This window comes from Dendrobates tinctorius, unplaced genomic scaffold, assembly GCF_039654945.1.
Source record: "Dendrobates tinctorius isolate UK_male_01 unplaced genomic scaffold, ASM3965494v1 ptg000296l, whole genome shotgun sequence".
Classification (NCBI taxonomy): Eukaryota; Metazoa; Chordata; class Amphibia; order Anura; family Dendrobatidae; genus Dendrobates; species Dendrobates tinctorius.
In genome coordinates, this window is record NW_027361963.1 from 3,177,770 (window position 1) to 3,200,937 (window position 23,168).

The following is a 23,168-nucleotide window of genomic DNA, read 5'->3' on the forward strand; positions in this document are numbered from 1 at the left end:
GTCCACATCAGTCTCCTGGGCAGAAAAAGCAGGTGCATCTACAGAGCAGATCTCCAGGGCAGCAACGTGGTCCTCACTGCATACTTTCTCAAAACATTATAGACTGGACGTATCATCCAGTAGGGATCTATTCTTCGGCCGAAAAGTTCTCCAGGCCATTGTCCCTCCCTAGTGCAAAATTAGCTGGTATGCCTCCATATGCCGTCGTGGAAGGTGACTAGAGAAAATAGAATTAGACTTACCGGTTATTCGGTTTCTAGGAACCTTCTACAACGGCACTAATTCCCACTCTATACTCCTGGATAAAATCTGGGAATCAGAAGGTAAACCGGTGCTAGGGTCTCAGTTATAAGTCACTGGCAAGTGGGAGGGACTTTTAACCTCTCTGGTTCCTGTCCCCCATCAGGGCTAAGAGGCAACCTCCGTATACCGTCGTGGAAGGTTCCTAGAAACCGAATTACCGGTAAGTCTAATTTTATTTTTTTTATTTTTCATTTACTGTACTTGTATTTAAAATAAAGAGCAGTGTAGCTCCTTCTTGCTTTCACAAAAAGTAAAAAAAAAGTTTAGTAAAAAAAATAAAAATTGCTCCAAAAACTGTCCGCAGTATAATTTCACCAAGTTCACTTTAAAATTGTGGGTTATGTCACACAGGAAAGCACAACATGCAATACAGAGGTGTTTGAGGTTCTGTTTAAAAAAAAAAAGGTGTTTACAAATGGGGAATGCAGAAATTGGGTATTTAAAATGTTACCAGGGTTTTTAACACAGCATCTGTGGTCAATAGATATTCAAGTGGGGGTTTAGGGATTTCAAGTTTGAAGGAGGGTATTAGGTGTTTGCAAGGTATAGGTTTGTTTTTTTGGGGGAAATACTGGAGGTGGAGGGATTGCCAGCTTAACGCATCGTGCATATCAAGTTGGAAGGAGAGTATTGGGTGTTTGCAAGGTACTACTTGGGTGGCTGTGTTAGGTTTGGGTTTTTTTGGGAAATACAGGAGGGGGAGGGTTATGTCTGCTTGCGCATAGTGCATATCAACCTTTAAATTACACAGGGGGTGGTTTAGAAACCTACTGAAGTATTTGCATTTTTGGTTTTGGGGGGGCATAGGGGGAGTTTTTTTGAGGGTAGAGGGATTGAAATCCAAATGGCTCTGGAGCTACCTTTTTATTTTCTAATTCAGCTGACAACACATAAATAATCAGTATAATAGCTATCAAGGGTCTTTATACTTGCAGATCCTACAAGAAAAGTGTGGGTGAAAGCCAGGCCAGCAGGACCCAAGCCAGAGAACCAGTGGGAGTCGTGATGCAAGTATAAAGGCCAGAAAACTAAATATATAATTTGTATAGTAGGTAACAGTTGTCTTTATACTTGCAGATACTTTGAGACAACAGGCCATGTCTTCTTCTGGGAGCCCTCCCTCACAGCATCGGCGAACTGAGGTAAATACAAATTTATATTTTAATTTTTGGTGATGGTAAAAAAATTTTGTAACCCTTTATGCATTAATTCTGGTTTCACAGGAAGCTGCAGCATCAGAGGGGCTTCCAGAAGGAGATGGACAGGGTGGAGACATGCCAGGAGTGGGCGCGCAGAGTGTAAGTTTCGCAGAAACAAATCCTTACAGACAATCACAGTCCACCCAACACACAAAAAACAGATGATCACAGACCTCACAGTACACACAATACATATGCCTACATCCAAGCACATATATATTTTTTTTTTTATAGTCTTCACATTCTGGGGTCCGGCATAGAGGTACTCCAAGCACCTCCCTGGGTTGACGTCGTGAGCATCGCGATGGTCAGCATAGAGTAAGTACGCCTCCTTTTTATTATTTTTATAGTTCATGTGGATGATTTGAGTTTAATGTTTTTTTTTTTGTTTTCTTTTTTAGTAGGCTTCACAGCGTGCTCCCGTATCGGATGGTGGTCTGGATGTAGACCACCTCATCAATGAGGTGCGGGAGACGCTGTGGAACATAGGGGACCGCCGTCATGCTGACCTTGTCGTGACCCGTCGGCTCTAGGAGGAAGTTTGTTTTACAGTTGTGGACGACCGAGGGTACCTCGAAGCTCCGGCCCAGAATCAAGGGCGTAAGTATTCACAGTTGAGTAAGTTATGTTGCAGGATGTAATGTGTTGTATACTAACCAATTTGTTCTTTCACTTTACAGGTGAAAGGGTAATCAAGCAGTGGTGGTCACTCAGGGATCGCTTCAAGAGGGAGATCAACAAAGAGATGCAGGCCCCGAGTGGATTGGCAGGATGCAGGAGCCAGTACAAGTATGCTAGAGCCCTGTCGTTCCTCCGGTCAACGATGGTGAGCAGAAGGTAAATCTTCCCCAACCATTTATTAAGTCAAAATGTTTACATGTCTAACCTTATTTTTTGGTTTCAGCCAGGGCAATGCAATATCAATATATTACTTTTTTATTCGTTCGTCCATGACAGCACCACCTGAGGGGATCCGTCCTTCAGGAACAGGAACAACCTACAGATACTGGATCTCTCTGCCGCATTTGACACTGTGGATCATCAGCTCCTCCTAACTATGCTCCGCTCTATAGGCCTCAAGGACACAGCCCTCTCCTGGTTCTCCTCCTACCTCTCTGACCGCTCCTTCACTGTATCTTTTGCTGGCTCCTCTTCCTCTCGTCCCCTTTTTATCGGGGTCCCGCAGGGTTCAGTCCTAGGCCCCCTCCTCTTCTCTTTATACACTGCCCCTATTGGACAAACAATCAGCAGATTTGGGTTCCAGTATCATCTCTATGCTGATGACACCCAATTATACACTTCTTCCCATGATATCACCCCTTCCCTAATTCAAAATACGAAGGATTGTCTATCTGCTGTCTCTAGCATCATGTCCTCTGAAACTAAATCTCTCCAAAACTGAACTTCTTGTGTTTCTCCCCTCTACTAACCTCACTCTACCTAACATCGAAATAACCCTGGAGGGTTCAACTATAACTCCCAAGAAGCATGCCCGCTGTCTTGGGGTCATATTCAACACCGAACTTTCCTTTACTCCCTATATCCGATCACTCACTCGCTCTTGTCACCTGCATCTTAAAAACATCTCCAGAATCTGACCTTTTCTCACCTTTGAAACTGCTAAGACTCTTACTTTCGCTCTTATTCATTCTCATCTGGACAACTGCAACTCTCTTCTGATTGGTCTCCCTCTTAACAAACTTTCTCCTCTCTAATCCATCTTGAATGCGGTAGCCAGGGTCATATTTCTGTCCAGCCGCTTCACTGATGCCTCCATCTTGTGCCAGTCATTACACTGGCTACCTATTCGCTACAGGGTCCAGTATAAACTCATCTCTCTCACCCACAAAGCTCTCCGCAGTTCTGCACCGCCTTATATCTCCTCTCTTATTTCTGCCTATCGCCTTACACGTGCCCTCCATTCTACAAATGACCTAAGACTAACATCCCCCGTAATCCGAACCTCGCACCTCCATCTCCAAGACTTCTCTCGTGCTGCGCCAGTTCTCTGGAATGCACTTCCCCAGACGATCAGACAGATACCTAGCCCCAACCTATTCAAGCGCGCTTTGAAAACCCATCTCTTCAAACAAGCCTACCACATCAACAACTCAGTAAACTAACTTTGCCCTGTTCCCTCCTTCCAAATATTATTCTGAATCTGCACCCTACTATTCATCTTTCTCCACACCCTCAATGCAAACAATAACGGCACTTGATGCTTGACTATTGCACTTAAACACACGGGCTGATGACCGGATCATGCAGCTTTATATGAAAAGCCCTATTTAGTATAATTGCCAGACCTGAAATAACAAGCACTTTTCACCTACTGTGTCCCCCCATTTCCTTGTAGATTGCAAGCTTGCGAGCAGGGACCTCACTCCTAATGTCACTGTTTAAATTGTCTTAACTTGTATTGAATCTATTGTCTGTACATGTCCCCGCTTAATTGTAAAGTGCTGCGGAATATGTTATAAATAAAAACTATTATTATTAAATAAATAAAAATTATATTATTATACATAAGGGCGGCACCTCTCCCATGCATCAGTTGGTTTCCTGTTCCTGGATGATGGGATTCCCTAAAGATCGTGCCATATGGACGTTTAGGAAATTCCCAGGCCGGCTGTCTGACCCAGGTAGCGAGGGGGTCTCCTACCTCGGTCAGTGTGGGGTCCCTGGAAGCGCCGCGGTGGGTCCAAGTAGGGCTCAACGAAAGCGTGCGGAGCAGGTACGAACGGGGTCCGGAGGATGGCCGTTCCTTTGCCAGTGCCGGCAGGTATGTATTCCCCGGCCCTCCGGGGTTCCTCCGGGTCTGCTCCCGGCAACCGTCCCCCATCCGGGCCACCCTGCTGCGCCGGCCAGTGGGGCGTGGTGAGGGGTGGTCGACTGCTGCGCCATTGTCGGCCTGCGCATCCCCACGCATTGCTGGAGGCAGAGAAAGGGAGATGGAAATGACGCTGCAAAGGGGGCGGAGCCAGAGGTTCCGGGCCTGAAGTCGGATGTCGGCTGGCTTCTCCTCCCTGTATGTCGCCGGGCCACAGCGGTATTGGTATCGGCGGCGGGGGGGCGGGATGCAGCACCGTGGGGATTCCCACTTGGGAGGTGGGTGGAGACGCAGGCCCTGGCACACCCCTTCTAACCGGACGTCCGGGGGGATAAGAGGAGCGCAGGAACACTGCAGGGCTGCGGTTGACCCAGTGCAGCAATGGCTGAGCCAGAAGCTGCGGTAACCAAGCAGGAACAGGAGCAGGAGTGTTCCTCAGAGAGGTCCCACCCAGGCTCCCAGCTGAAGAGTCGAGGACTAAGCGCGCAGCCTGGCCGCAAGAGTTCCTCCAGACCGAAGGATCCAGCTCGCTCCCCCCATGATCTGGTACCTATTCCTACTGCCGGGGTAATAGATCTTCGTGAGTGTACCCCTGATGCAGTATTCCCCTTATATTTTGTCTCCTAGGGGAAAAAGTGCTGTGGTAAGAGGAAAAACAGGGAATGTGGCCTTTGCGGTGCTCCCATGCCAGAAGCCTACCCTAAAAAATTATGTCAGCCGTGCGTGCGACAGATGGTGAGCAAAAACAGGAAAGGGAAAAAAAAAATCGGACGGGGTAAAATATATAGGCACTTATGCTTTCCCCGCCCCTACAGGTGGCGGAAGAAACCCCTCACTTCACCACGAGCCTCATGGAGATCATTAGGACCGAGATGAAAGATTCCCTAAAATCCCTATCCCAGGGCGAATCCTTGAAAAAGAGTAGAGCTGCAAAAGTCTCAGAATCAGACTCCTCAGCTGCCCCGGGGAGAGGCGAATATTCCTCAGAGCCCGTGACTTCCTCTTTGGCTTCATCGTCAGAAGACTCTAACCGCTTTTGCTTTGCCCTTGATCAGATGGACCGGTTAGTCAAATCTGTAAGGTCCACCATGGGGATGACAGACGCTAAACCAGACCTGTCAGCACAGGATCTTATGTTCGGGGGCCTAGACCCGAAAAAGCGTAGGTCCTTCCCATTGAATGCAAGGTTAAAAACCTGGTAGATAGAGAATGGAAGAAGCCAGAAAAAAGGGGCTCCTGTTATGAATGAGTCACCGTAGGAGGAAAGAGCAAAAATACAAGCTAAGTCCAGACAACCGGAGAGGTTGGTAGCTAGCAGATTGCAGACCCCTGATCCTATTCACCACAACTAACAGTAGCCGTGGGGGGTTCCTACGGTGGTCCTACACCCCTCGTCACAGCCGGAGAACTACATAAGCCTAAAGAAAGAAAGGGGAAATCTAATCTGCCCCAGAGCAGACCCCAAAGCAATAGACAGCCCCCAACATGTATTGTCGGTGAAAAACAGATGAAAACACAAACACAAACAGAAAGACAGGCTGAGCAAACGATGGGGCCCAACTAACTAGATAGGACAGGGCCTTTTTTTTGTAACTTTGGGTTTCATCCTCGATTCTCTTCAGGGCAGGTGGAGTCTTCTGCCTGCCCAGGTGTTGACACTGTGGTGGAGAGAATGCACCAGATCTGGAACCAAGTGGTGGATAAGTTGCCTCTCTCCCAGGAAAAGGCCCAGCAGTTTTCCAACCGGCATAGGACCATTGGTCCCCGGTTTAAGGTGGGTGATATGGTTTGGTTGACATCAAAGAATATCTCTATGAAGGTGGCTTCCCCAAAGTTTAAACCTAGATTTATTGGACCTTACAAGATTTTGGAGATTCTTAATCCGGTATCTTTTCGATTGGCTCTTCCTGTTACATTCAAGATCCATAACGTGTTTCATAAGTCTCTGTTAAAGAGGTTTGTTGAGCCAGTAGTTCCTGTGGTGGCACCTCCTGACCCTGTATTGGTTGAAGGTAATGTAGAATATGAGGTTGAGAAGATACTGGATTCTCGTCTGGCTAGACGGAGACTCCAGTATTTGGTTAAGTGGAAGGGTTATGGCCAGGAGAATAATTCTTGGATCTCTGCATCCGATATTCATGCCGAAAGATTGGTTCATGCTTTTCATCGGGCCCATCCTGATCGCCCTAGTGGCGTGGATGAGGGTTCGGTGACACCTCCTCAAGGGGGAGGTACTGTTATGAGTTCATTTTCTCCTTCACATTTGATGTCTGATGAACTCCCTCTGCTGGTGAAAGGAGGTAGTGAAATTGATTTGAATGGGAAGAACCTGTCATCTGAACAGGCGGAGCGTGATTGGACACCCGGAATCACTGAGTGGATATAAGGCAGCCGACGCCCTGCAGGGTTGCTGGTGATCCTTTCTGCTCTGAGCTCTTGCATCCAGTTTAGTTCCTGTCTACTAAAAGCTAAGTTTTTGCCCTGCTATTTTCCTATGAGATTTTGTCTGGTTTACTTAGTGTTTGTGTTCAGCCAGCCCTTGCTGGGACTGGCTGAATTCCATTTTTGTCTATGATCAGTTGATCTCTTTGCTCAGTCTTCAGAATATACCTGAGTGCTGATATAGTGATTTTGAAGTCTAGCGGCTTCAGGGCCTTTTTTCCTATCAGACGGTTGGGACATTTTTGGTAGGGTTTTTTGCGGATTGCAGCCAGCATCTTTTCTGTCCTTTCCTATTTAGTTAGTTGGGCCCCATCGTTTGCTCAACCTGTCTTTCTGTCTGTGTTTGTGTTTTCATCTGCTTTTCACCGACAATACATGTTGGGGGCTGTCTATTGCTTTGGGGTCTGCTCTGGGGCAGATTAGATTTCCCCTTTCTTTCTTTAGGCTTATATAGTTCTCCGGCTGTGACGAGGGGTGTAGGACCACCGTAGGAACCCCCCACGGCTACTGTTAGTTGTGGTAAATAGGATCAGGGGTCTGCAATCCGATAGCTACCAACCTCTCCGGTTTTCTGGACTTAGCTTGTATTTTTGTTTTTTCCTCCTTCGGTGACTCATTCATAACAAGGGGTAGTACGAATGTGGTATAGTACAATGGGTAGGAGCTCTGGCCATGGAGCAGTAGTCTCCTGCATCATTTTGGTCAATTGTCCCCTCAGTGTGCCATTCAGCCTCTCAACTTCACCACTGGATAGTGGGTGGTACGGAGTATGGGGGGCTACAGTGGATCCAAGCATTGTCAGAACTTCTTGGTACACATAAGAAGGCCGGGCCTTGGTCACTTTCAACAACTTCTGGAACCCTGGAACTATCTGCCTATAACTTCCATCACCAGTTTCTTCGCTGTGGTCTTTGCAGTCATGTTGGTAACAGGGAATGCTTCCGGCCAACTGAAGAACCGGGGCCCAGTAGAATTTTTGCACCAGTGCGAGGGCCTGATTCTTTCCTCGATATGTAGGCCCATGCGCCCATAGCAGGGTACATCCGCTTAGGGAGACACACAAGTTGGTCCTTTTTCCAGAGACCATTATCCATACATGCCCCATCAGTCTTCCATTGCTTCACCTCTTCCTTTGGAGACATTCTCTGCATCGTCATTATGCGGTCTTGCGGGGTCCGACAGAAAACTTCAGTCTGTTGTAGATCATCAGGTTCTTGTAGGGTCAGTGCTTCTTGTAACTGTTTACGCTGAGAGCGTGTGGTCATCATAGTTGGTATGGTTGGTTCAATGGGTAAGAGAGCAGCGGCTTTTGCTTGCATATCCGCAAATGTGTTGCCAACAGTCTGTGGTCTGGTCCTAGGACCGTGCGCCTTAACTTTGATAATAGCCACCTGAATAGGTAATTTGATCGAGTCCATGAGGGTTTTAACAGCTTCAGCATTTTTCACTGGGGTTCCGGCAGTAGTAATAAACCCTCGATTGGCCCTTAGAGCTCCAAAATCGTGAGCAATACCAAATGCATACCGTGAGTCCGTGTATATATTAGCCCGTCTGTTCTTGGCCAAAGTACATGCAGTATACAGAGCCTGGAGTTGCTTCTTGTGCTGACTGTGAGGGTGGGAGTGCAGCTGCGTGCACTACAGTGTCCTCTGTGGTAACAGCGTATCCCGTGTGGAGTCTACCAAACTCATCAGCATATCTTGAACCATCCGTGTATAACACCAGATCGGGATTTGGAAGTGGATTCTCACTGACATTTGGTGGAGTAGCTGTTTCTTCAGTCAGAAGATGGGAACAATCATATTGGAGGTAATCCTCATCACTGCCATCTTTCCTTATAGTTCATTATACGTCTTTCATGGCATTGTAAAGGGGTTGCATTATGCGGAATGCATCCGGTATCCACTGACAAAAATAAGTGCATAGTCCAAGAAATCACTGGAGTTCAGTTTCATCTAGTTTCATCTTTCGGGAAAGGAAGGGAGCTGACAGCTATTTTTCTTTCTTCTGTGAGGTGTCTGACACCCTGAAGGAGACAGTGACCCAAGAATATCACTTTACCAAGGCAGAACTGAAGTTTCGAGGCCGAAACCCGACAGTTCAGTGCTGCCAGATACTTAAGGAGGCCAACAATGACAACAATGGCAAAAGACACCTACTCATATTTTTTTTTTGAAAACTGGTTGGGACTGTTTTGGGCCCCTTGTGGCATAACTGTCCATATTAACTGTCGTCCCTGATAAGTAAATGCAAACAGAAACTGGCAGTCTGGGTGTAACGGAATGCTAAAGAAGGCATTGGTAAGATCAATAACTGTAAACCAAGCAGCATCCTGGGGTATTTGGGACAAAAGAGTATGTGGATTAGGCACCACTGGAGATTCCAGAATAGTAGCGGCATTAACTGCCCGTAGATCTTATACCGGCCGGTACACAGGGGGCTGGCCAGGTGGGGTCTTTTTCTTAACGGGAAACAAGGGCGTATTACATGGAGAAACACAGGGTACCAGAGCACCGTTATCAAGTAACGTTTGTATTTGTTCCTGGAGGCCCCGCTCCTGATCATGTTTCAAAGGATATTGATGGACTTTGGGAAAAGGGGCACCAGGTTTGAGAAACACTTTTACTGGTTCTACAGGCATTTTCACTATATCATTTGGCCCTTTTGACCAGAGTTTAGATGGTATCTCTGAGAGGTATGGGGTGAGTCATTGATCCTCAGGCAATATTGGGGGTGGATCTGGGCCTATCAGGGCCATCATAACTGTGGGAAGGGCATGCAAAATACAGATTTCTTCATTGTCTTCATCTACATAGGGATTATATAACATAAGAGCCATCTGACCATCATCTTGGAATTGTATTCCGGAGCGGAACTGTGATAATGAATCTGCCCCTAGTAAATTTACTGAACATGTGGGAGAGATCACAAACTGAATAGTAACCTTGGGAAAAGGTCCCACAGAAATAGGGTTTATAAAAGTATATTAATTGGGTCTGCCATCTACTCCGATTAAAACAAGCTCTTGATCTGAGAGTTGAATAGGGATATCCGTAGGTACATCTGATGATTTGATTATAGAATTGGCCGCCCCAGTGTCTACCATGAACTTAACAAGGGTGTCCCCTACAGGGAGCGTGACGGATGAGCATGCCCCAGGTTTGGTGGAGGACATTGTGATGGCAGACCCTGGTTGGCCACCCCTTCAGTATAGACAATTATCAGGATTTTGGAGCTGTCCGTAACAGGGGTATCCTCTGGGGTTCCCAGTATTTAGATTACGATTGGAAGAGGGAACTTGAGGGTGGCATCTATCAGCGGGAGTGTGACAGTCTCTCTGAAAGTGACCAACTCGCCCGCATCGCCAGCATTAGCAGGGAGGGGCTGAGGAGCAGGGTTCCCAGTAGCTGAAGTCTGAGGGGGGGGGCAGAGTTTGTTGTGTGCTCACAGCTGCGGTGGGGGCAAAGGGGGATATGGTGTGGGCTGCTGCTGTTAGAACAGGGGCTGTCACAGCTGCCGCTGTTGATTTATTTTTCTGTTTCCCCGCTGCTGCAGAGCGGGTTAAATTCTTCTGAAAACTTTTTTATCACTTTCAATGCATTGTCCGGAGTGGAATTCTCAACGTCAAGTCTAACTGAAATTATTGCCTCTTGCAATTCGGGTATGAGGCCGGACATCAAAGCTGCCACAAAAAGATGTGTATGGGCTTCATTATACAGTGAGAATCCCAGATCTCTAAATACTACCATAAGACACCCATAGAACTTCTCGGCAGTCCCCCATTTGGCCTGTGTGACATCTGTGAGAGAGAGAGCTTGGTCCGCTAATTTATCTTGTGCCCAAACCTTTAAAGCATTGCAGAAATCAACACCACTCTCATAGGTTCCCCCATCCAGATTCACATTATACATTATGCCAACCTCAATAATTGGAAAATATCCCTCCCCAGCTTTTACTCGAAGTATGTGTAATAGATCTCTTCGGGGAGTGGAATAAATCTCTCGATTTGCTGCCATTTGCCCGTAGAAAGCAATGGGGGAAGTCTCTGGATTGGGTAATTGATTGCAAAGGGTGTCTATTTGGGATGGGGTGAAGGGAGTATATTCATAACCACTAGCAATATTAGGCATAACGGGGACTGAGGCTAGCGGCGGATGATAATAGGTACCGTCAGCATTCAACAACGGAAAGGTGGGGGCTGCAACACCCGGTCTTCTTGTGCCACAATTATAACAGACCTCTCTCCACTGAGGATTAGTAACTCCACATACAGAACAGATCCATCCAGCAGGATCATAGGGTGGGGGCATACTGAGTTTCGGTAGTCCAGGATACATCGGTGCCTTAGGGTTAAGGGGCACAGAGCTTACAGTCAGGAGGAGAGGCTTGATTTCCTGGGGAGGGACCTTATCATCTAGCAGGGAAACTTCTTGTTTCAAATCATTCTTAACCATCTGTCTGCCTGACACAGTATCAATCTTAGTTCCTTCTTAATCAATCACTTCCTCACACCACAGTCACTTGCTTGAACCACAAAACATCCCGTCCCTGTCATAATAGACAATTTTTCCTTCTTCAACATAGCAGTAACAGAAACAATCAGAATTCACTTGCTGTTCAATATCCACATAACCTTCATTATACAATTCATGGGCCAAGCCATGGAATTCCTCAGCGCCTTCAAGTAATCCATCATCAGTCATCTCCCTTTATTCTTTTTAACTCCTTCATCCCATAGCGTAGGCTGCAACCTCCCGCCCTTAGGAAATCCCAGAATCGAAAATATTTTTCCTGCATTCCTGACACATTTCTTTACACGTCTTTGAATCGTAAGACTAACAGTATCTGATCCTTCACACAATTCCAAACTTTTCTTTTTCTTCCACAGAAACATAATTCTCTCCTTTAGAGCTAAATACCCTGATTTAAATTGTGCACAGATCTGGAGCGGCCGTATCAGTCTCTGTTGCACCGGGTCAATAATCCCCCTCTGGGATTGCCCAAAATTCGCGGTACTCAGTGAAAGGAGGAGGGCGTCTCAGACTCTCCCTCCGGACACCTCTGGTTATATATATCTATCTATATATACCTGAGTTACGTATCCTACCCATCTCCGATCACATGACCACGCCCAATTACTAATAATGATCGGGAATTTCAGGATATTTTGACTATAAAGAGAGTCACACTCACTGGTCAATCCGGGGTGTCCGTCCCTTATGAGGTACGGTTTGAGCACTGGGCCCCCAACGGGACTACACCTCTATATGATTCCACCCATGAATCACCCCACCACGGGGACAATTTGCAGCAACAAGCACAGGAAAACCACACCAACGGTCAGTCTGAACAGTATAACTGCCAACTTACTGTGGTTGTCGTGGGGGATGATCAGTCCCAATTTTCCAACACCTGTGTCCGCTCCGAGGGTCCTTTGTCTTGTTGTCCTCCGGGGTCAGAGGCGTCCCTATTCGGGGGCCCCACGTTGCGCGCCAACTGATAGGGAGAGAGTTAAATTAACCCTTCACGGTTGAGCCAGTGATGTCCAAATTATTCCAGTGTTGCTAGCAACTCAAATGACCACACGGAGACGGGGGTCTGTACAGGAGGATCGAGGCAGATCACTAAGCCCCTTTATTTTAGTCACATCTTTTATAATCTTTTGCTTAATTATGCAAGGTTCTCAAGTACCAATAGCATCATTTCACTTTGTAAGCCAATAATATTGCAAGAAAACCGGAAACTACATATATGTCCGTATCCAAATAGAAAGTAGTATAATGGCAGAGTTCAGAGTTTTACGCTCCCGCCTCCCTTATCTTTGCACCTGATGAGAACAGTCTGGTTTCATGACAGCCCATGCCAATTATAAAAATTTATCTTACAGCAACAAAAATGAAGAAACGAAACCCTCAGAGAATGGATAAAACGAAACTTCAGCTTTGACTTTAGTATTAACCCTTCACAATGTGAATAAGATTATATGCCCCCTGAGGTCAAGTTTGGTAAACCAGCAAGCACCTTTAACTCTGGAGAATAGATCAGAAATCAGGGGTAACGGATACTGATATTTAACAGTAATTTTGTTGAGGGAACGATAGTCAATACAAGGCCTTAATGAACCATCTTTCTTGGCCATGAAAAAAACCCCAGCACCTAAGGGTGAAGAGGATGGTCTAATATGACCCTTCTCCAACGACTCCTTAATATAGGATCGCATAGCCTCGTGCTCAGGTACAGATAAATTGAAAAGACAACCCTTGGGAAATTTACACCCAGGGCTCAGCTCAATTGCACAGTCATAACTCCTATGAGGAGGCAAAGATGCAAACTCATTCTCACTAAATACATCATAAAAGTCAGCCAAATAGTCAGGAACATCATGCGACTGGGGAGAGGTGGAGAAAACAGGAGCGTCACTAAGGGCACACCGACAACCCCAACTCACCACAGACACAGATTTCCAATCCAAAACTGGATTATGGATTTGTAACCAGGGAGACCCCAGAACAATGGTATCATGCAAATTATGCAACACCAAAAATCTGCAATTTCCTTGATGGTCTGGGGTGACCCGCATTACCACCTGGGTCCAAAACTGAGGTTTATTCTTCGCCAAAGGAGTAGCATCAATACCCCTCAAAGGGATAGGCATCCGTAGAGGTGTCATAGGAAACCCACAACGTTTAGCAAAATCCAAGTCCATCAGGTTCAGAGCCACTCCCGAATTCACAAAAGCCTTAACGGAAAATGTGGACAGGGAGCAGATCAGAGTATTTGCCCAAAGAAACTTAGGTTGAACACCCCCAACAGCAAATGTGTGTGCAAAACGTTTCTCTCGTTTAGGGCAGACAGAAATAATATGAGAGGCATCTCCACAAAAAAAACACAGCTTATTACGCCTTCTGAACTCCTGACGTTGCGCCCTAGACAAAACTCTATTACATTGCATAGGTTCAGACATTTGTTCAACAGGTGGCAACACGTCTCGTGTAGTTTTGCGTTCACGTAAACGCCGATCAACCTGAATGGTTAATGACACAGAATCGTCAAGACCAGAGGGAACAGGAAATCCCACCATAGCATCTTTTACGGTTTCTGACAAACCCTTTCGAAAGAGAGCTGCCAAGGCACCATCATTCCTGGTAGTAAGGACCGCCCACTTTCGGAATTTTTGACAGTACAACTCTGCAGAATCCCGACCCTGGCTCAATGCCAACAGGGCCTTTTCAGCTTGATCAATAGCATTAGGTTCATCATACAACAACCCCAAGGCTAGAAAAAATGCGTCCACATTAGTTAGAATAGGATCATCAGGTGTCAAAGAAAACGCCCAGTCCTGGGGATCGCCGCGCAGCAAAGAGATGACAATTTTAACCTGCTGCGCAGATCTCCCCGATGAGTTAGGCTTCAAGGCAAGAAATAATTTACAATTATTCTTAAAATTCAAAAATTTAGACTGATCCCCAAAAAACATCAGGAGGAGGGATCTTTGGTTCAGCAGCATGTGAATGAGCAACATAGGCGGAAATTCCCCGCACTTCAGCAGCGAGCTGCTCCACACGATCAGACAATTGCTTAATCTCCATTAAGAAAAAATTCCCCCTACGGCCTCAGAGAAATAGAGGAAAAAATATACACAAAAAAAAAATTCTGACACTTTTTTTTTTTTTTTTTTTTTTACACAATTCTTTCCTGCTGTTGAGTACCCTGGAATCTGTGGTATGGCTGGTGATTCTGTTATGAATGATTCACCGAAGGAGGAAAGAACAAAAATACAAGCTAAGTCCAGAAAACCGGAGAGGTTGGTAGCTAGCGGATTGCAGACCCCTGATCCTATTCACCACAACTAACAGTAGCCGTGGTGGGTTCCTACGGTGGTCCTACACCCCTCGTCACAGCCGGAGAACTACATAAGCCTAAAGAAAGAAAGGGGAAATCTAAACTGCCCCAGAGCAGACCCCAAAGCAATAGACAGCCCCCAACATGTATTGTCGGTGAAAAATAGATGAAAACACAAACACAGACAGAAAGACAGGCTGAGCAAATGATGGGACCCAACTAACTAGATAGGACAGGACAGAAAAGATGCTGGCTGCAATCCGCAAAAAACCCTACCAAAAATGTCCCAACCGTCTGATAGGAAAAAAGGCCCTGAAGTCGCTAGACTTCAAAATCACTATATCAGCACTCAGGTATATTCTGAAAACAGAGCAAAGAGATCAACTGATCAGAGACAAAAATGGAATTCAGCCAGTCCCAGCAAGGGCTGGCTGAACACAAACACTAAGTAAACCAGACAAAATCTCATAGGAAAATAGCAGGGCAAAAACTTAGCTTTTAGTAGACAGTAACTAAACTGGATGCAAGAGCTCAGAGCAGAAAGGATCACCAGCAACCCTGCAGGGCGTCGGCTGCCTTATATCCACTCAGAGATTCCGGATGTCCAATCACACTCCACCAGTTCAGATGACAGGTTCTTCCCGTTCAAATGAATTTCACTACCTCCTTTCACCAGCAGAGGGAGTTCATCAGACATCAAATGTGAAGGAGAAAATGAACTCATAACAGGCTCCATACTACCGGCCTTTAAAAGGAGATACCCTTTCGATGACCCCTTGGTGGACAGATGGGACAAAGTGCCAAAGCTCGACGCAGCCATAGCTAAGGCTTTCAAAAAAATCTTCCACCCCCTTTGATGACATGGCCTCTCTAAAGGATCCGCTGGATAAAAAGGCAGACTCCTTTTTGAAAGGGACATGGGAAATGTCGGCTGGCTCCTTGAGACCAGCTGTTGTGGCTACCTGCATGGCCAGATCCATGATGGTCTGGCTGGATCAGCTGGAGTCCCAACTTGAGGATTGTGCCTCTAGAGAGTCCATTTCAAGGTCCTTGGGAATAATTCAGAAGCGGCAGACTTTCTAGCCGATGCTTCGGGAGACTCGGCAAGGATGGCGGCCAGAGCTGCGGGCCTATCCAATGCCACGAGAAGGCCTCTATGGTTAAAATGTTGGCCGGTAGACATCCAGGCAAGGTATGTCTCATCTCTGCTCCATCCCATGTGAGGGGGAATACTGGGCCAGTTTTAGACGAGCTGTTAGAAAAAGCGGGAGATGCAGAGTAACATTTTCTGTCCTTAACAGCTCTGCATATAAAAGGGAGAGAAAACAATGCAGCAGACTACCTAAGTCGCAATCCCTTGACGCAGGGAGAATGGTTCCTAAAACCCGCCATCTTCGACCTGGCTGTAGACGCTCTGCTGGTAAAATGGGACTTCAAACTAGCATATGCCTTACCTCCCCTGTCCCTGCTATCCCTCGTGCTGAGGAAAGTCAAAAAAGACAAGGCAAGGGCTGTGGAGGGAGCTATTGAGGGAGGGCTAAATTAACCCTTCACGGTTGACCAAGTGATTTCCAAATTAATCCACAGGGCGTTGCTAGCAACTGGGAATGACCACACGGAGATGGGGGTCTCTGTACGGGAGGATCAAGGCAGATCACTAGTCCCGTTTATTTTAGTCACTTCTTTTATAATATTTTGCTTAATTATGCAAAGTTCTCAACTACCAATAGCATCATTGTAATACTTCACTTTATAAGCCAATAATATTGCAAGAAAACCATAAACTACATATATGTCCGTATCTTCATAGCATAGAAAGTAGTATAATGGCATATTCTTCAGAGTAATAGAACCCCGGGTCCCTTGTCTTGCACCTGATGAGGAACAGTCTGGTTTCATGACAGCCTTAACTTTTACCCCAATTACAAAAATTTATCTTAAAGCAACAAAAATAAAGAAACGAAACCTTCAGAGAATGGAAAAATGAAACCTTCAGCTTTGATTTTAGTTTTAACCCTTCACAGGGTCATTGTGAATGCTCCGTTCTGGCCCAGGAGGGCATGGTTCTCATGCCTCAGGACGATGTCAGTGTCCGATCCGTGGGTCCTGCCAGAGGTCCCGGATCTCCTATCACAGGGCCCAGTTTATCATCCTCAGGTGGCTGGCCTACATCTGATGGCGTGGACTTTGAATGGACACTACTAAAAGAGAGGGGTTTCTCTCCAGACATAATTAATACCCTACTCAAAAGCAGGAAAACTGTTAAAACACAGATTTATGCCAGAATCTGGAAAAGATTCCTTCAGGACTCATGCGTGATGGCTGGTCAAGCAACCCCGATTAACCAGATTCTAGAATTTCTCCAAAAAGGCCTGGACATGGGGCTTTCCACCAGTACCCTTAAGGTGCAGGTATCTGCCTTAGGGGCCCTCTTTAACTGCAGCATCGCCGGTAATTACTGGATCAACAGGTTCATTAAAGTGGCAGATAGATCTAGGCCAGTATGGAAAGAGAGGTTCATGGCCTCAGATTTGATTACAGTTTTCACCGCCATGACAGAAGCTCTGTTCGAGCCTATTGCAGCAGCCTCCATAAAGACCCTGTCCCTCAAGGTAGCCTTCCTGGTAGTACTGACATCAGCTCGCCGAGTAGGCGACATACAGGTGTTGTCTAGGCTTCCCCTTATACTGAAATAAAGGATGATAGAGTAATACTGAGACCTGACCCAGCAGATATACCGAAGGTAGCCTCCAGGTTCCATAGGGCACAGGAAATAGTTCTTCCATCTTTTGTCCCTAATCCAAATAACGAGGAGGAAAGGAAATTACATACCCTGGATGTTAGAGGATGCCTCCTGGAATACCTGACGGTTACGGAACCCTGGAGAAAAGATAATGCCCTATGTATCTCCTATCATGGCACCAGGAAAGGCCTTAGGGCATCAAAAAGCTTGCTAGCTAAGTGGATTAGGGAAGCCATTTCATTAGCATACACCTCGAAGGGCAGGTCGGCTCCTGGTAAGCTGAGAGCGCATTCCACCAGGGCCATGGCAACTTCGTAGGTGGAGAGATCAGGAGTCTCAATCGACCAGATATGTAAGGCAGCTACTTGGTCCTCTCCGAGCACCTTTTACAACCATTATAGCCTAGACTTGGGTGCTTCCTCAGATTTCTCCTTTGGTATAAGGGTCCTGCAGGCTGTAGTCCCTCCCTAAGTAATTATTACTCTCTGTAATTCTCTCAGGTGGTGCTGTCATGGACGATCGAATAAAGTCTTAGTTACTCACCGGTTAACGGTATTTTTCGGAGTCCATTACAGCACCCATAGCTTCCCTCCCTTATGTTAGAGTTGGGTGTGCACTTCTTCCTCTTATATACACTAGTAGTTAATAGTCAAGTAGTAATAGTATGGTACATAAATCATGTCATTAACCTTGGTGGTCCTCTTGGGCTCTGTAATCCAACTGATGCGTGGAAGAGGTGCCGCCCTTATGTATCTATAGGTTGTTCCTGTTCCTGAAGGGCGGTTCCACTTAGGTGGTGATGTCATGGACTCCGAAAAATACCGTTAACCGGTGAGTAACTAAGACTTTTTTTTCTTTGACAACACCGTCTGCAGCACTCGGGAGCCTGCTGCTGAGATGGACCCTTCTGGAGTGATCACACAGGGGTCCGCAACCGGGGACCACGTCGAGAGACCTGACCCGTTTGAACCTTCCCTCACGTCTGGTTCCTCGGCCCCATTCACCAGGGTTGGAGCATCATGGCAGACTTCATCACATAAACCTGGGGGTGACGAGATAGTTTTCCCTTTACCCCACCCCTCTGACACTGCCACCACCTCTAGAAAACCTTTGGGTTCTGGCCGGCAGCGGCAGAGAGATCAGGTAAGGAGCTATGCGCCCAAGTTCTTGCATCTAAATGCAGCCTTCCAGAGCTCAATCAAACTTTTGGCTGAGCAAATGACTGCTGGATTCAACCTTTTGCCTAAAAGTATGCTTGAATTCAGCAGTCATCTGGATAGGATGCATTTAGATGCAAGTAAGTCACCAAATCATTGCTTTTTCAGGCAGTATTTGAGCGCATGGAAACGGTATCTCCTGAACATCAGATGCATGTCATGCAAGCCTGCCAGGTTGCTCTAGCGCAGGTCACCTCCCAAGCCCCTCCACCGGCCCCGGTTCCTCCCAACCCCCCTTCAGCCACTGTCCCACCTCCCACTCCTTCCCAGTACCAGATTCCTTCCCAGGACCAGATTCCTTCCCAGGACCAGATTCCTTCCTTGATACAAATTCCTTCACCATCTGTACCTCCACTTCCTGCCCAACCTCATGTTTTCTCCACCCCTTCCACTTCAGATCCACCCCAACCCGGTCTCTATTCCCCCACTATCAACGTGGTCTGCCCTGTCAGTCCCTCTGGAACTATCTCCACCCCACACTACACAAATTTGTAAATCGGTTGTAAATAAAAATATTTTTTGGTTTAAAAAACATTGTCTTTCGTTTTTTTAATGATAAGTTACAACACTTTGGGTAAAAGGTCCAAAACGTACAAAACTTGGGGTAAAGTTAAAAAAACATACAAAACTTTGGGTATCAAGGTTCAAAAATTTGGTTTATAGAAAAAAATCATGGTATAATCACAACTATGACAACAGCAATAAGTTTGGTACTCCAACATACATGTCAAAAGCCAAAGATATCAACCCATCTCATCCTGTAAAAGGACTAAGGAAAAAGAAAGAGCGCAATAGGGTCTTATCTGGGTGGAAAATGGAATAAAGACTGATAAAATCTACTCACCCTTTCCAGGAAAGATATAAGCATATAGACCAATGTCAGCTTGCTGCACGCCCGAAGGTCCACTCCGTGACCACCAATATAAATCCTTTTAGATAAAATATCAGGCTTGATGTGCGCTGCTGGACCAGATACAATTACTACCAAATGAAAAGTTTAACCATTTATTTTCCCAACGCGTTTCAAAGTGTGAACCACTTCTTCCTCAGGGGATGACATGTAGTGAACACATACAACCTTCTCTGATTAAATACATACAGTGATTGAATTTCGGCGCCAAAGAAACATGTGATGGAAGGACATGTTTCTTTGGCGCCTAAATTCAAACACTGTATGTATTTAATCAGAGAAGGTTGTATGTGTTCACTACATGTCATCCCCTGAGGAAGAAGTGGTTCACACTTTGAAACGCGTTGGGAAAATAAATGGTTAAACTTTTCATTTGGTAGTAATTGTATCTGGTCCAGCAGCGCACATCAAGCCTGATATTTTATCTAAAAGCATTTATATTGGTGGTCACGGAGTGGACCTTCGGGCGTGCAGCAAGCTGACATTGGTCTATATGCTTATATCTTTCCTGGAAAGGGTGAGTAGATTTTATCAGTCTTTATTCCATTTTCCACCCAGATAAGACCCTATTGCGCTCTTTCTTTTTCCTTAGTCCTTTTACTGATTCTTCTCCGGCTGTTCCTGGATAGTACAGCCGTTGCATAAGGAAATTCTGAGCAGCAGAGGGTCCGGTACCTTGTATCAGTATGGAATATTTTCAGAATAGAAAATCATCGAGAGAACGTCTGATCCTACAAACTATTGGAAATACAAGATTTACGGTATCCAATAATGACATCACGGACAATTTTAACGAAGAAGAAACCAGGACTTTTCGGAGGATTTTTACGAATTTTAAAGAAGCCTTGAAGGAGGAACTACACTACAGCTTGGACACCCGGTTTTTGTCCATTTATCTTGAGGAGAATATCTGTCCCCGTGGATTAAGGTTGGTCTTTGACTCACCTTTTGATAAAGACTTGGACTTTACTAAAGAATGGGACAATAACCTTAATAACTGTATGCATAAAATGATCCTACTACTATATAAAAAGAGATCTAAATTAGCTGAGATAGCAGCGTCCAAAGTAATGGAGCTGTCTAAAGAATTGATTCCCTTTCACAATCACCCAGAGTATCAAAAAATTAATTCCAATATAATCACACATGTCATGCAGGTTGAACACGAGACAGTTCTCAAGAAATCAAAAAAATTACAGAGAGATAGGGAAGATTACAGGAGAATGAACAATAGGAGTAATGAAATATACCAGAAAATAGATCCCAATATTAAATCCATGTCCAAAATATCTGATGCAACACCTGGAGAAAATACTACAACACCAGTAGAAAAAACTAAATTAGCACCTTTGTCTACAGAGAAAGAGAATATTTTCTCTAAACCCCCCGAAATTAAAAAAACTAAAATGACTGCACCATTGATCGAGGCTATGAAACACTTAGAGAACATCAAAGAACAAATGACACGTCTTAATAATGATCAAATTAAAAATTCAGATAAAGGAAAAAACCTCATGGACACAATTAACCCCACCTTTGACACTAGTAGAATAATCAGACCTATCCCCATTGAAATCTCATCCCCAGCACTTATAGAATTCCCAGAAGGAACACAGGAATCACTATTAGACCTTCCCATTTGCGATACATCTAAAAATAATACAGTTTTGATAGATAATTCCAGTATAGACAACACAGCCACTGTTCCTTTTTTGCCACGAGCACTAAAACCCACACACATAAACAAATTTTTCTCACCAAAACATGGAAAAAGAAAAGGATCTATAGAGGAAGCAGAGGGGGGAGAAAAAAAGAAAGGGAAGTTGAATCAGTAAAAAATAAAAACAACTTTTGCACAGAAGATGGTAATAATATCTTTAATTTATCCTCTCACATTCTTTCATCTGATGAAACCAATGTTCTTTCCAAAGGACTTGCATTCTGTCCCACATTCAGGACAAATGATTTCAGTTTATTTCTAGATTTACAGATATTCATAAGAAAACTCACTCTGAAACGACATTTTGCACTCAAAGAAACTGGTCAGATAAAAACTGATGGGAAAGAAATAGAGGTTTTGACCGATACAGGTACATCGGGTTTTCATCTGGAAGTACCAAAAAAATCTAACTTTTATCCAGTTGACAGTAAGGGCCATCATTTGAACGTATCTAATGATTTGGTTCAAGAGGAATTTAAGGACTTGTTTAAAAATAAAAATAATTATAAAAATAATTTAACTAGAAATGAAAAAATGGCACTCAAAACGTTGAAGTCTCGCACTGACATTGTAATTCGGTCAGCAGATAAGGGAGGGGGTATAGTTATTCAAGATTATAGAGACTATTGTGGGGAAGCTTTTAGAATTTTATCTGACAAAAAATATTATGTGAAAACTACATTTGAAGTATTAAGCACAGTCATGACTAATTATGATCAACTGATTTTAGAAGGAAAAAATAATAATATCCTTGATTAAAATGAATCCAAGTTTTTAAATATATCTAACCCCCGTACTCCCTTTTTTATCATCTCCCCAAAGTGCATAAAAGCCTTCAAAATCCTCCCGGCAGACCTATCATATCCAGTATTGGCTCTATTACCAGTAACCTATCACACTATATTGACAGAATCATGGTGACCCACGTCCCCCTCCTTAAAAGTTTTATCAAAGATTCTACACATCTCATTCAAATTCTCCAATTTATCAAATGGAAACCACATTATGTTTTTCTGACTATGGATGTAACCTCTTTATACTCGAATATTCCTCATGATTTGGGACTTGCTTGTTTTAATAAGATTTTAGTGGGTGATAAGAGACTGTCATTAGCACAAAAAGGTTTTTATTGAAGGGGATGGAATTTATTTTAAAAAATAATTATTTTACTTTTGATGGGTGCTTGTATCACCAGCGACTTGGGACTGCGATGGGGTCCCAGGTCGCACCTACATATGCAAATATTTTTATGGGGGTCTTTGAGGAATTTTATATTTTTAATTCTAGATTTCAACAAAACATTATCATGTACAAAAGATTCATAGATGACCTTTTTTTTTTGTCTGGGATAACTCCAAAAATGACATTGATGAATTCATTAAGGATATGAACAATAATCACTGGGGTCTGTCTTTTTCCTCAATGTACAATTTTTCTACTATTAATATTTTAGATATTACCATATTTATTCAGAACAATAACATTTTAACCAAAACCTTTTTTAAACATGTTGATAAGAATAGTTACATACCCTTTAGCAATGGGCATTTTAGTAAATGGTTGAAAAATATACCTGCTAACCAATATAAAAGAATTAGAAAAAATTGTACGGATATGGGGGATTTTGAAAACCAGGCTGAAATTTTGAGGAAAAGGTTTCTAGCCAAGAAATATCCTGCGGATTTGGTACAAAATGCTTATAATACATGCAAAGATCTCTCACAAAAATCATTAATTAATCCAACGAAAATTACCGCAACTGATAATAAGAAATTCACTAGTAATTTTATTACACGTTATTGTGCCGAGAATATTAAAATTAGGGAGATTCTGACACGTAACTGGCATGTCCTTCTAAATGATCCTGTTTTATGCAAAACCCTACCTAGAAATCCTGGTATTACTTTTCGTAGAGCACCCACTATTAAAAATCTAGTAGCTCCGAGTCGTCTTAGAATAGAA

General features: G+C 44.5%; 1 protein-coding gene and 1 long non-coding RNA gene across 2 annotated transcripts in view; one reads left to right on the forward strand and one right to left on the reverse strand.

The window, feature by feature from the left end:
- Positions 1-23,168, reverse strand: part of LOC141073068 (uncharacterized) — a 258,205-nt gene that overhangs the window by 86,581 nt on the left and 148,456 nt on the right. The window lies entirely within an intron of this gene.
- Positions 1,138-3,945, forward strand: LOC141073105 (uncharacterized). Its single transcript, XR_012226948.1, has 6 exons — positions 1,138-1,445; positions 1,527-1,601; positions 1,737-1,820; positions 1,904-2,102; positions 2,183-2,339; positions 2,460-3,945. It is a non-coding gene; the product is annotated as an uncharacterized lncRNA (long non-coding RNA).